The sequence below is a fragment of the Clarias gariepinus genome, chromosome 5, assembly GCF_024256425.1.
Source record: "Clarias gariepinus isolate MV-2021 ecotype Netherlands chromosome 5, CGAR_prim_01v2, whole genome shotgun sequence".
NCBI lineage: Eukaryota > Metazoa > Chordata > Actinopteri > Siluriformes > Clariidae > Clarias > Clarias gariepinus.
Window position 1 is genome coordinate 1,460,597 of NC_071104.1, and position 12,960 is coordinate 1,473,556.

The following is a 12,960-nucleotide window of genomic DNA, read 5'->3' on the forward strand; positions in this document are numbered from 1 at the left end:
TCCAGAAGCCTGGAGCAATAGATGACGCGCGTTACTTGTCCTTGAGAGAAAATGTGCTGCCACATGCACCGCTCGCCATGTAGGACCTCGTGGCGCAACGGTAGCGCGTCTGACTCCAGATCAGAAGGTTGCGTGTTCAAATCACGTCGAGGTCATGAGCTGTCTGTGTGTGGCGGCTGGTGTTGCTGGCTTTTCCGAGAAGGTTCGTGGGCAGAATTTTAAATTACATCCAATCCCTAGGATGACCATGCATGTTTGTGTCAACCTCTTGACAAAAGATGACAGCGCTCAGGTAACAGCTCACCGACCTAATTACTAGGCAGACATCCTCAGCCTGCTATAACATGTTTCCCCATTCTCGGCCGGCTGTGCGTGCTGAGAAAAGTTAGGGCCTGATAAGGCGTCTTTAGATGCCATCATAATAGAAGATTCAGCTGGTCTGACAGACAGGATCCTAGTTTATCCTAGGTAAGAAATGGAAATGTTTGAAGCTTCAAGTTTCCTTCTAAGGTGAGGGGTTTGTATTTTATTCATCTGTAGATAAGAAGACCTGTGGCAATACCATCTCCTGGTGACCTTCCTGAACATAAAACAATCTCCTAAGAGAAAGTATCCACTGGTAAATTATGGAAATACTTGGCAAGGAGTCAGCAATTTCCAAAGTTCTGCTCTTGAGAATTTCTTAATCTAAGCTGGGCCTCTTAATCGCTTTGAACAACTTGCGCCAAACGCTCTTCTTCCTAAGCACCAATAGAAGGTAACGCCTGAACAGGGACTTGAACCCTGGACCCTCAGATTTAAAGTCTGATGCTCTACCGACTGAGCTATCCAGGCTCTGCAAAAGGTGTTATCGCTCCCAAAAAGCAGTTTGAGGCATCCTTTCCCAACGCTCGTCCATTGTTTGACACATGTGAAGAAACAAAGCACTTGTGAACCCTTTCAAGTGGTGAGGTTGGCCACCAGAATTTTAAACCTTCACACTGGCTGATAACATGTTCCAGTATTTAAGCCGAGATCAATCGAACCATTAAGATTTTTGTTTAACTACCATGTTTTCAACATTTCGTTCCCTAACAAGAGGATTCTGACCATCACATCCAGTGAAAGTTGTTACCAGGATCACTCTTCTGAACAGCCCTGCCTCTAAAGTCTTATCTAGGATAAGTGAATGTCTTATATGCCTATGGTATGTGAATAACTTTAAAGAGATCAGCATTATCGACGAAGGTTGGCCTTCTAGACAAGGAGACCACATGACTCATTTTCAAGTCTACTTTATTTACAAACATGGACTAAAGCCATGGACCCTGAGATCAAAAGACCAGTGCGCTATCGACTGAGAAATACAACCAACTCGGTCAAGATTGGTTTGCAGTCGACACTGTTCATTACATTTTCAACAGTTTTGCACACACACTTTTCCAGCATTCTTCCCTGATCAAATAGATCACTCTGGACCAGACAAAGACATCCGCAGCGGCTTTCAGCAATTTATCACTGTATGCTTTCATAGAAAATGGGCACAAGGGAGCTTTCAGTGATGTATTTTCATATATACATATAGATATTTTTATATACGTTGAAGTCCAGTGTGTAGTGCAATCTTGGGCATTCGTGGCTCCGTGTAACTCGGAAGATGGAGATTAATACCACCTTTGCCACTGAATGCCCATCATCTGACACAAAGACTGTTGTGAAATAATCCCAAAGATTGTCCCACACTGCTCCATACTCATATGCTTTCCAGTCTATGAGACAAGACTCAGGTCCAAGTTGTCCAAGCTTCACACTCACACACTGAGCTGAGGAGTGCTATTTGATCATGAAAAACCCTCTTGATATCCATGGACGGGGGAATCAGACAGGTTATGCAATCAGCTTTTGCTTTGTCCTTTGCACAAAAAAAAGCCCTATCCCAGATTCCAGAAGCCTGGAGCAATAGATGACGCGCGTGACTTGTCCTTGAGAGAAAATGTGCTGCCACATGCACCGCTCGCCATGTAGGACCTCGTGGCGCAACGGTAGCGCGTCTGACTCCAGATCAGAAGGTTGCGTGTTCAAATCACGTCGAGGTCATGAGCTGTCTGTGTGTGGCGGCTGGTGTTGCTGGCTTTTCCGAGAAGGTTCGTGGGCAGAATTTTAAATTACATCCAATCCCTAGGATGACCATGCATGTTTGTGTCAACCTCTTGACAAAAGATGACAGCGCTCAGGTAACAGCTCACCGACCTAATTACTAGGCAGACATCCTCAGCCTGCTATAACATGTTTCCCCATTCTCGGCCGGCTGTGCGTGCTGAGAAAAGTTAGGGCCTGATAAGGCGTCTTTAGATGCCATCATAATAGAAGATTCAGCTGGTCTGACAGACAGGATCCTAGTTTATCCTAGGTAAGAAATGGAAATGTTTGAAGCTTCAAGTTTCCTTCTAAGGTGAGGGGTTTGTATTTTATTCATCTGTAGATAAGAAGACCTGTGGCAATACCATCTCCTGGTGACCTTCCTGAACATAAAACAATCTCCTAAGAGAAAGTATCCACTGGTAAATTATGGAAATACTTGGCAAGGAGTCAGCAATTTCCAAAGTTCTGCTCTTGAGAATTTCTTAATCTAAGCTGGGCCTCTTAATCGCTTTGAACAACTTGCGCCAAACGCTCTTCTTCCTAAGCACCAATAGAAGGTAACGCCTGAACAGGGACTTGAACCCTGGACCCTCAGAGTAAAAGTCTGATGCTCTACCGACTGAGCTATCCAGGCTCTGCAAAAGGTGTTATCGCTCCCAAAAAGCAGTTTGAGGCATCCTTTCCCAACGCTCGTCCATTGTTTGACACATGTGAAGAAACAAAGCACTTGTGAACCCTTTCAAGTGGTGAGGTTGGCCACCAGAATTTTAAACCTTCACACTGGCTGATAACATGTTCCAGTATTTAAGCCGAGATCAATCGAACCATTAAGATTTTTGTTTAACTACCATGTTTTCAACATTTCGTTCCCTAACAAGAGGATTCTGACCATCACATCCAGTGAAAGTTGTTACCAGGATCACTCTTCTGAACAGCCCTGCCTCTAAAGTCTTATCTAGGATAAGTGAATGTCTTATATGCCTATGGTATGTGAATAACTTTAAAGAGATCAGCATTATCGACGAAGGTTGGCCTTCTAGACAAGGAGACCACATGACTCATTTTCAAGTCTACTTTATTTACAAACATGGACTAAAGCCATGGACCCTGAGATCAAAAGACCAGTGCGCTATCGACTGAGAAATACAACCAACTCGGTCAAGATTGGTTTGCAGTCGACACTGTTCATTACATTTTCAACAGTTTTGCACACACACTTTTCCAGCATTCTTCCCTGATCAAATAGATCACTCTGGACCAGACAAAGACATCCGCAGCGGCTTTCAGCAATTTATCACTGTATGCTTTCATAGAAAATGGGCACAAGGGAGCTTTCAGTGATGTATTTTCATATATACATATAGATATTTTTATATACGTTGAAGTCCAGTGTGTAGTGCAATCTTGGGCATTCGTGGCTCCGTGTAACTCGGAAGATGGAGATTAATACCACCTTTGCCACTGAATGCCCATCATCTGACACAAAGACTGTTGTGAAATAATCCCAAAGATTGTCCCACACTGCTCCATACTCATATGCTTTCCAGTCTATGAGACAAGACTCAGGTCCAAGTTGTCCAAGCTTCACACTCACACACTGAGCTGAGGAGTGCTATTTGATCATGAAAAACCCTCTTGATATCCATGGACGGGGGAATCAGACAGGTTATGCAATCAGCTTTTGCTTTGTCCTTTGCACAAAAAAAAGCCCTATCCCAGATTCCAGAAGCCTGGAGCAATAGATGACGCGCGTGACTTGTCCTTGAGAGAAAATGTGCTGCCACATGCACCGCTCGCCATGTAGGACCTCGTGGCGCAACGGTAGCGCGTCTGACTCCAGATCAGAAGGTTGCGTGTTCAAATCACGTCGAGGTCATGAGCTGTCTGTGTGTGGCGGCTGGTGTTGCTGGCTTTTCCGAGAAGGTTCGTGGGCAGAATTTTTAATTACATCCAATCCCTAGGATGACCATGCATGTTTGTGTCAACCTCTTGACAAAAGATGACAGCGCTCAGGTAACAGCTCACCGACCTAATTACTAGGCAGACATCCTCAGCCTGCTATAACATGTTTCCCCATTCTCGGCCGGCTGTGCGTGCTGAGAAAAGTTAGGGCCTGATAAGGCGTCTTTAGATGCCATCATAATAGAAGATTCAGCTGGTCTGACAGACAGGATCCTAGTTTATCCTAGGTAAGAAATGGAAATGTTTGAAGCTTCAAGTTTCCTTCTAAGGTGAGGGGTTTGTATTTTATTCATCTGTAGATAAGAAGACCTGTGGCAATACCATCTCCTGGTGACCTTCCTGAACATAAAACAATCTCCTAAGAGAAAGTATCCACTGGTAAATTATGGAAATACTTGGCAAGGAGTCAGCAATTTCCAAAGTTCTGCTCTTGAGAATTTCTTAATCTAAGCTGGGCCTCTTAATCGCTTTGAACAACTTGCGCCAAACGCTCTTCTTCCTAAGCACCAATAGAAGGTAACGCCTGAACAGGGACTTGAACCCTGGACCCTCAGATTAAAAGTCTGATGCTCTACCGACTGAGCTATCCAGGCTCTGCAAAAGGTGTTATCGCTCCCAAAAAGCAGTTTGAGGCATCCTTTCCCAACGCTCGTCCATTGTTTGACACATGTGAAGAAACAAAGCACTTGTGAACCCTTTCAAGTGGTGAGGTTGGCCACCAGAATTTTAAACCTTCACACTGGCTGATAACATGTTCCAGTATTTAAGCCGAGATCAATCGAACCATTAAGATTTTTGTTTAACTACCATGTTTTCAACATTTCGTTCCCTAACAAGAGGATTCTGACCATCACATCCAGTGAAAGTTGTTACCAGGATCACTCTTCTGAACAGCCCTGCCTCTAAAGTCTTATCTAGGATAAGTGAATGTCTTATATGCCTATGGTATGTGAATAACTTTAAAGAGATCAGCATTATCGACGAAGGTTGGCCTTCTAGACAAGGAGACCACATGACTCATTTTCAAGTCTACTTTATTTACAAACATGGACTAAAGCCATGGACCCTGAGATCAAAAGACCAGTGCGCTATCGACTGAGAAATACAACCAACTCGGTCAAGATTGGTTTGCAGTCGACACTGTTCATTACATTTTCAACAGTTTTGCACACACACTTTTCCAGCATTCTTCCCTGATCAAATAGATCACTCTGGACCAGACAAAGACATCCGCATCGGCTTTCAGCAATTTATCACTGTATGCTTTCATAGAAAATGGGCACAAGGGAGCTTTCAGTGATGTATTTTCATATATACATATAGATATTTTTATATACGTTGAAGTCCAGTGTGTAGTGCAATCTTGGGCATTCGTGGCTCCATGTAACTCGGAAGATGGAGATTAATACCACCTTTGCCACTGAATGCCCATCATCTGACACAAAGACTGTTGTGAAATAATCCCAAAGATTGTCCCACACTGCTCCATACTCATATGCTTTCCAGTCTATGAGACAAGACTCAGGTCCAAGTTGTCCAAGCTTCACACTCACACACTGAGCTGAGGAGTGCTATTTGATCATGAAAAACCCTCTTGATATCCATGGACGGGGGAATCAGACAGGTTATGCAATCAGCTTTTGCTTTGTCCTTTGCACAAAAAAAAGCCCTATCCCAGATTCCAGAAGCCTGGAGCAATAGATGACGCGCGTGACTTGTCCTTGAGAGAAAATGTGCTGCCACATGCACCACTCGCCATGTAGGACCTCGTGGCGCAACGGTAGCGCGTCTGACTCCAGATCAGAAGGTTGCGTGTTCAAATCACGTCGAGGTCATGAGCTGTCTGTGTGTGGCGGCTGGTGTTGCTGGCTTTTCCGAGAAGGTTCGTGGGCAGAATTTTAAATTACATCCAATCCCTAGGATGACCATGCATGTTTGTGTCAACCTCTTGACAAAAGATGACAGCGCTCAGGTAACAGCTCACCGACCTAATTACTAGGCAGACATCCTCAGCCTGCTATAACATGTTTCCCCATTGTCGGCCGGCTGTGCGTGCTGAGAAAAGTTAGGGCCTGATAAGGCGTCTTTAGATGCCATCATAATAGAAGATTCAGCTGGTCTGACAGACAGGATCCTAGTTTATCCTAGGTAAGAAATGGAAATGTTTGAAGCTTCAAGTTTCCTTCTAAGGTGAGGGGTTTGTATTTTATTCATCTGTAGATAAGAAGACCTGTGGCAATACCATCTCCTGGTGACCTTCCTGAACATAAGACAATCTCCTAAGAGAAAGTATCCACTGGTAAATTATGGAAATACTTGGCAAGGAGTCAGCAATTTCCAACGTTCTGCTCTTGAGAATTTCTTAATCCAAGCTGGGCCTCTTAATCGCTTTGAACAACTTGCGCCAAACGCTCTTCTTCCTAAGCACCAATAGAAGGTAACGCCTGAACAGGGACTTGAACCCTGGACCCTCAGATTAAAAGTCTGATGCTCTACCAACTGAGCTATCCAGGCTCTGCAAAAGGTGCCATCGCTCCCAAAAAGCAGTTTGAGGCATCCTTTCCCAACGCTCGTCCATTGTTTGACACATGTGAAGAAACAAAGCACTTGTGAACCCTTTCAAGTGGTGAGGTTGGCCACCAGAATTTTAAACCTTCACACTGGCTGATAACATGTCCCAGTATTTAAGCCGAGATCAATCGAACCGTTAAGATTTCTGTTTAACTGCCATGTTTTCAACATTTTGTTCCCTAACAAGAGGATTCTGACCATCACATCCAGTGAAAGTTGTTACCAGGATCACTCTTCTGAACAGCCCTGCCTCTAAAGTCTTATCTAGGATAAGTGAATGTCTTATATGCCTATGGTATGTGAATAACTTTAAAGAGATCAGCATTATCGACGAAGGTTGGCCTTCTAGACAAGGAGACCACATGACTCATTTTCAAGTCTACTTTATTTACAAACATGGACTAAAGCCATGGACCCTGAGATCAAAAGACCAGTGCGCTATCGACTGAGAAATACAACCAACTCCGTCAAGATTGGTTTGCAGTCGACACTGTTCATTACATTTTTAACAGTTTTGCACACACACTTTTCCAGCATACTTCCCTGATCAAATGGATCGTCCACTCTGAACCAGACAAAGACATCCGCATCGGCTTTCAGCAATTTATCACTGTATGCTTTCATAGAAAACGGGCACAAGGGAGCTTTCAGTGATGTATTTTCATATATACATATAGATATATTTATATACGTTGAAGTCCAGTGTGTAGTGCAATCTTGGGCATCCGTGGCTCCGTGTAACTCGGAAGATGGAGATTAATACCACCTTTGCCACTGAATGCCCATCATCTGACACAAAGACTGTTGTGAAATAATCCCAAAGATTGTCCCACACTGCTCCATACTCATATGCTTTCCAGTCTATGAGACAAGACTCAGGTTCAAGTTGTCAAAGCTTCACACTCACACACTGAGCTGAGGAGTGCTATTTGATCATGAAAAACCCTCTTGATATCCATGGACGGGGGAATCAGACAGGTTATGCAATCAGCTTTTGCTTTGTCCTTTGCACAAAAAAAGCCCTATCCCAGATTCCAAAAGCCTGGAGCAATAGATGACGCGCGTGACTTGTCCTTGAGAGAAAATGTGCTGCCACATGCACCGCTAGCCATGTAGGACCTCGTGGCGCAACGGTAGCGCGTCTGACTCCAGATCAGAAGGTTGCGTGTTCAAATCACGTCGAGGTCATGAGCTGTCTGTGTGTGGCAGCTGGTGTTGCTGACTTTTCCGAGAAGGTTCGTGGGCAGAATTTTAAATTACATCCAATCCCTAGGATGACCATGCATGTTTGTGTCAACCTCTTGACAAAAGATGACAGCGCTCAGGTAACAGCTCACCGACCTAATTACTAGGCAGACATCCTCAGCCTGCTATAACATGTTTCCCCATTCTCGGCCGGCTGTGCGTGTTGAGAAACGTTAGGGCCTGATAAGGCGTCTTTAGATGCCATCATAATAGAAGATTCAGCTGGTCTGACAGACAGGATCCTAGTTTATCCGAGGTAAGAAATGGAAATGTTTGAAGCTTCAAGTTTCCTTCTAAGGTGAGGGGTTTGTATTTTATTCATCTGTAGATAAGAAGACCTGTGGCAATACCATCTCCTGGTGACCTTCCTGAACATAAGACAATCTCCTAAGAGAAAGTATCCACTGGTAAATTATGGAAATACTTGGCAAGGAGTCAGCAATTTCCAACGTTCTGCTCTTGAGAATTTCTTAATCCAAGCTGGGATTTTTAATCGCTTTGAACAACTTGCGCCAAACGCTCTTCTTCCTAAGCACCAATAGAAGGTAACGCCTGAACAGGGACTTGAACCCTGGACCCTCAGATTAAAAGTCTGATGCTCTACCGACTGAGCTATCCAGGCTCTGAAAAAGGTGCCATCGCTCCCAAAAAGCAGTTTGAGGCATCCTTTCCCAACGCTCGTCCATTGTTAGACACATGTGAAGAAACAAAGCACTTGTGAACCCTTTCAAGTGGTGAGGTTGGCCACCAGAATTTTAAACCTTCACACTGGCTGATAACATGTCCCAGTATTTAAGCCGAGATCAATCGAACCATTAAGATTTTTGTTTAACTGCCATGTTTTCAACATTTCGTTCCCTAACAAGAGGATTCTGACCATCACATCCAGTGAAAGTTGTTACCAGGATCACTCTTCTGAACAGCCCTGCCTCTAAAGTCTTATCTAGGATAAGTGAATGTCTTATATGCCTATGGTATGTGAATAACTTTAAAGAGATCAGCATTATCGACGAAGGTTGGCCTTCTAGACAAGGAGACCACATGACTCATTTTCAAGTCTACTTTATTTACAAACATGGACTAAAGCCATGGACCCTGAGATCAAAAGACCAGTGCGCTATCGACTGAGAAATACAACCAACTCGGTCAAGATTGGTTTGCAGTCGACACTGTTCATTACATTTTCAACAGTTTTGCACACACACTTTTCCAGCATTCTTCCCTGATCAAATAGATCACTCTGGACCAGACAAAGACATCCGCATCGGCTTTCAGCAATTTATCACTGTATGCTTTCATAGAAAATGGGCACAAGGGAGCTTTCAGTGATGTATTTTCATATATACATGTAGATATTTTTATATACGTTGAAGTCCAGTGTGTAGTGCAATCTTGGGCATTCGTGGCTCCATGTAACTCGGAAGATGGAGATTAATACCACCTTTGCCACTGAATGCCCATCATCTGACACAAAGACTGTTGTGAAATAATCCCAAAGATTGTCCCACACTGCTCCATACTCATATGCTTTCCAGTCTATGAGACAAGACTCAGGTCCAAGTTGTCCAAGCTTCACACTCACACACTGAGCTGAGGAGTGCTATTTGATCATGAAAAACCCTCTTGATATCCATGGACGGGGGAATCAGACAGGTTATGCAATCAGCTTTTGCTTTGTCCTTTGCACAAAAAAAAGCCCTATCCCAGATTCCAGAAGCCTGGAGCAATAGATGACGCGCGTGACTTGTCCTTGAGAGAAAATGTGCTGCCACATGCACCGCTCGCCATGTAGGACCTCGTGGCGCAACGGTAGCGCGTCTGACTCCAGATCAGAAGGTTGCGTGTTCAAATCACGTCGAGGTCATGAGCTGTCTGTGTGTGGCAGCTGGTGTTGCTGGCTTTTCCGAGAAGGTTCGTGGGCAGAATTTTAAATTACATCCAATCCCTAGGATGACCATGCATGTTTGTGTCAACCTCTTGACAAAAGATGACAGCGCTCAGGTAACAGCTCACCGACCTAATTACTAGGCAGACATCCTCAGCCTGCTATAACATGTTTCCCCATTGTCGGCCGGCTGTGCGTGCTGAGAAAAGTTAGGGCCTGATAAGGCGTCTTTAGATGCCATCATAATAGAAGATTCAGCTGGTCTGACAGACAGGATCCTAGTTTATCCTAGGTAAGAAATGGAAATGTTTGAAGCTTCAAGTTTCCTTCTAAGGTGAGGGGTTTGTATTTTATTCATCTGTAGATAAGAAGACCTGTGGCAATACCATCTCCTGGTGACCTTCCTGAACATAAGACAATCTCCTAAGAGAAAGTATCCACTGGTAAATTATGGAAATACTTGGCAAGGAGTCAGCAATTTCCAACGTTCTGCTCTTGAGAATTTCTTAATCCAAGCTGGGCCCCTTAATCGCTTTGAACAACTTGCGCCAAACGCTCTTCTTCCTAAGCACCAATAGAAGGTAACGCCTGAACAGGGACTTGAACCCTGGACCCTCAGATTAAAAGTCTGATGCTCTACCGACTGAGCTATCCAGGCTCTGCAAAAGGTGCCATCGCTCCCAAAAAGCAGTTTGAGGCATCCTTTCCCAACGCTCGTCCATTGTTTGACACATGTGAAGAAACAAAGCACTTGTGAACCCTTTCAAGTGGTGAGGTTGGCCACCAGAATTTTAAACCTTCACACTGGCTGATAACATGTCCCAGTATTTAAGCCGAGATCAATCGAACCATTAAGATTTTCGTTTAACTGCCATGTTTTCAACATTTCGTTCCCTAACAAGAGGATTCTGACCATCACATCCAGTGAAAGTTGTTACCAGGATCACTCTTCTGAACAGCCCTGCCTCTAAAGTCTTATCTAGGATAAGTGAATGTCTTATATGCCTATGGTATGTGAATAACTTTAAAGAGATCAGCATTATCGACGAAGGTTGGCCTTCTAGACAAGGAGACCACATGACTCATTTTCAAGTCTACTTTATTTACAAACATGGACTAAAGCCATGGACCCTGAGATCAAAAGACCAGTGCGCTATCGACTGAGAAATACAACCAACTCGGTCAAGATTGGTTTGCAGTCGACACTGTTCATTACATTTTCAACAGTTTTGCACACACACTTTTCCAGCATACTTCCCTGATCAAATGGATCGTCCACTCTGGACCAGACAAAGACATCCGCATCGGCTTTCAGCAATTTATCACTGTATGCTTTCATAGAAAATGGGCGCAAGGGAGCTTTCAGTGATGTATTTTCATATATACATATAGATATATTTATATACGTTGAAGTCCAGTGTGTAGTGCAATCTTGGGCATTCGTGGCTCCGTGTAACTCGGAAGATGGAGATTAATACCACCTTTGCCACTGAATGCCCATCATCTGACACAAAGACTGTTGTGAAATAATCCCAAAGATTGTCCCACACTGCTCCATACTCATATGCTTTCCAGTCTATGAGACAAGACTCAGGTTCAAGTTGTCCAAGTTTCACACTCACACACTGAGCTGAGGAGTGCTATTTGATCATGAAAAACCCTCTTGATATCCATGGACGGGGGAATCAGACAGGTTATGCAATCAGCTTTTGCTTTGTCCTTTGCACAAAAAAAGCCCTATCCCAGATTCCAGAAGCCTGGAGCAATAGATGACGCGCGTGACTTGTCCTTGAGAGAAAATGTGCTGCCACATGCACCGCTCGCCATGTAGGACCTCGTGGCGCAACGGTAGCGCGTCTGACTCCAGATCAGAAGGTTGCGTGTTCAAATCACGTCGAGGTCATGAGCTGTCTGTGTGTGGCGGCTGGTGTTGCTGGCTTTTCCGAGAAGGTTCGTAGGCAGAATTTTAAATTACATCCAATCCCTAGGATGACCATGCATGTTTGTGTCAACCTCTTGACAAAAGATGACAGCGCTCAGGTAACAGCTCACCGACCTAATTACTAGGCAGACATCCTCAGCCTGCTATAACATGTTTCCCCATTCTCGGCCGGCTGTGCGTGCTGAGAAAAGTTAGGGCCTGATAAGGTGTCTTTAGATGCCATCATAATAGAAGATTCAGCTGGTCTGACAGACAGGATCCTAGTTTATCCTAGGTAAGAAATGGAAATGTTTGAAGCTTCAAGTTTCCTTCTAAGGTGAGGGGTTTGTATTTTATTCATCTGTAGATAAGAAGACCTGTGGCAATACCATCTCCTGGTGACCTACCTGAACATAAGACAATCTCCTAAGAGAAAGTATCCACTGGTAAATTATGGAAATACTTGGCAAGGAGTCAGCAATTTCCAACGTTCTGCTCTTGAGAATTTCTTAATCCAAGCTGGGATTTTTAATCGTTTTGAACAACTTGCGCCAAACGCTCTTCTTCCTAAGCACCAATAGAAGGTAACGCCTGAACAGGGACTTGAACCCTGGACCCTCAGATTAAAAGTCTGATGCTCTACCGACTGAGCTATCCAGGCCCTGAAAAAGGTGCCATCGCTCCCAAAAAGCAGTTTGAGGCATCCTTTCCCAACGCTCGTCCATTGTTTGACACGTGAAGAAACAAAGCACTTGTGAACCCTTTCAAGTGGTGAGGTTGGCCACCAGAATTTTAAACCTTCACACTGGCTGATAACATGTCCCAGTATTTAAGCCGAGATCAATCGAACCATTAAGATTTTTGTTTAACTGCCATGTTTTCAACATTTCGTTCCCTAACAAGAGGATTCTGACCATCACATCCAGTGAAAGTTGTTACCAGGATCACTCTTCTGAACAGCCCTGCCTCTAAAGTCTTATCTAGGATAAGTGAATGTCTTATATGCCTATGGTATGTGAATAACTTTAAAGAGATCAGCATTATCGACGAAGGTTGGCCTTCTAGACAAGGAGACCACATGACTCATTTTCAAGTCTACTTTATTTACAAACATGGACTAAAGCCATGGACCCTGAGATCAAAAGACCAGTGCGCTATCGACTGAGAAATACAACCAACTCGGTCAAGATTGGTTTGCAGTCGACACTGTTCATTACATTTTCAACAGTTTTGCACACACACTTTTCCAGCATAC

The 12,960-nt window shown here is 44.0% G+C and overlaps 13 non-coding genes across 13 annotated transcripts; 7 read left to right on the top strand and 6 right to left on the bottom strand.

Annotated features, from left to right (window-relative positions):
• The first annotated feature begins 83 nt into the window (after nt 1-83).
• trnaw-cca (transfer RNA tryptophan (anticodon CCA)) lies at nt 84-155 on the top strand. The gene has a single exon. It is a non-coding gene; the product is annotated as a tRNA-Trp (tRNA).
• A 1,849-nt stretch (nt 156-2,004) lies between these two features.
• On the top strand, nt 2,005-2,076 carry trnaw-cca (transfer RNA tryptophan (anticodon CCA)). The gene has a single exon. It is a non-coding gene; the product is annotated as a tRNA-Trp (tRNA).
• Nucleotides 2,077-2,682: 606 nt separating this feature from the next.
• On the bottom strand, nt 2,683-2,755 carry trnak-uuu (transfer RNA lysine (anticodon UUU)). Its single transcript has one exon. It is a non-coding gene; the product is annotated as a tRNA-Lys (tRNA).
• A 1,170-nt stretch (nt 2,756-3,925) lies between these two features.
• Nucleotides 3,926-3,997, top strand: trnaw-cca (transfer RNA tryptophan (anticodon CCA)). Its single transcript has one exon. It is a non-coding gene; the product is annotated as a tRNA-Trp (tRNA).
• Nucleotides 3,998-4,603: 606 nt separating this feature from the next.
• Nucleotides 4,604-4,676, bottom strand: trnak-uuu (transfer RNA lysine (anticodon UUU)). The gene has a single exon. It is a non-coding gene; the product is annotated as a tRNA-Lys (tRNA).
• A 1,170-nt stretch (nt 4,677-5,846) lies between these two features.
• trnaw-cca (transfer RNA tryptophan (anticodon CCA)) lies at nt 5,847-5,918 on the top strand. The gene has a single exon. It is a non-coding gene; the product is annotated as a tRNA-Trp (tRNA).
• Nucleotides 5,919-6,524: 606 nt separating this feature from the next.
• On the bottom strand, nt 6,525-6,597 carry trnak-uuu (transfer RNA lysine (anticodon UUU)). Its single transcript has one exon. It is a non-coding gene; the product is annotated as a tRNA-Lys (tRNA).
• Nucleotides 6,598-7,770: 1,173 nt separating this feature from the next.
• Nucleotides 7,771-7,842, top strand: trnaw-cca (transfer RNA tryptophan (anticodon CCA)). Its single transcript has one exon. It is a non-coding gene; the product is annotated as a tRNA-Trp (tRNA).
• Nucleotides 7,843-8,448: 606 nt separating this feature from the next.
• Nucleotides 8,449-8,521, bottom strand: trnak-uuu (transfer RNA lysine (anticodon UUU)). The gene has a single exon. It is a non-coding gene; the product is annotated as a tRNA-Lys (tRNA).
• A 1,170-nt stretch (nt 8,522-9,691) lies between these two features.
• Nucleotides 9,692-9,763, top strand: trnaw-cca (transfer RNA tryptophan (anticodon CCA)). Its single transcript has one exon. It is a non-coding gene; the product is annotated as a tRNA-Trp (tRNA).
• A 606-nt stretch (nt 9,764-10,369) lies between these two features.
• trnak-uuu (transfer RNA lysine (anticodon UUU)) lies at nt 10,370-10,442 on the bottom strand. Its single transcript has one exon. It is a non-coding gene; the product is annotated as a tRNA-Lys (tRNA).
• A 1,173-nt stretch (nt 10,443-11,615) lies between these two features.
• On the top strand, nt 11,616-11,687 carry trnaw-cca (transfer RNA tryptophan (anticodon CCA)). The gene has a single exon. It is a non-coding gene; the product is annotated as a tRNA-Trp (tRNA).
• A 606-nt stretch (nt 11,688-12,293) lies between these two features.
• On the bottom strand, nt 12,294-12,366 carry trnak-uuu (transfer RNA lysine (anticodon UUU)). The gene has a single exon. It is a non-coding gene; the product is annotated as a tRNA-Lys (tRNA).
• Between the last annotated feature and the right edge of the window lie 594 nt (nt 12,367-12,960).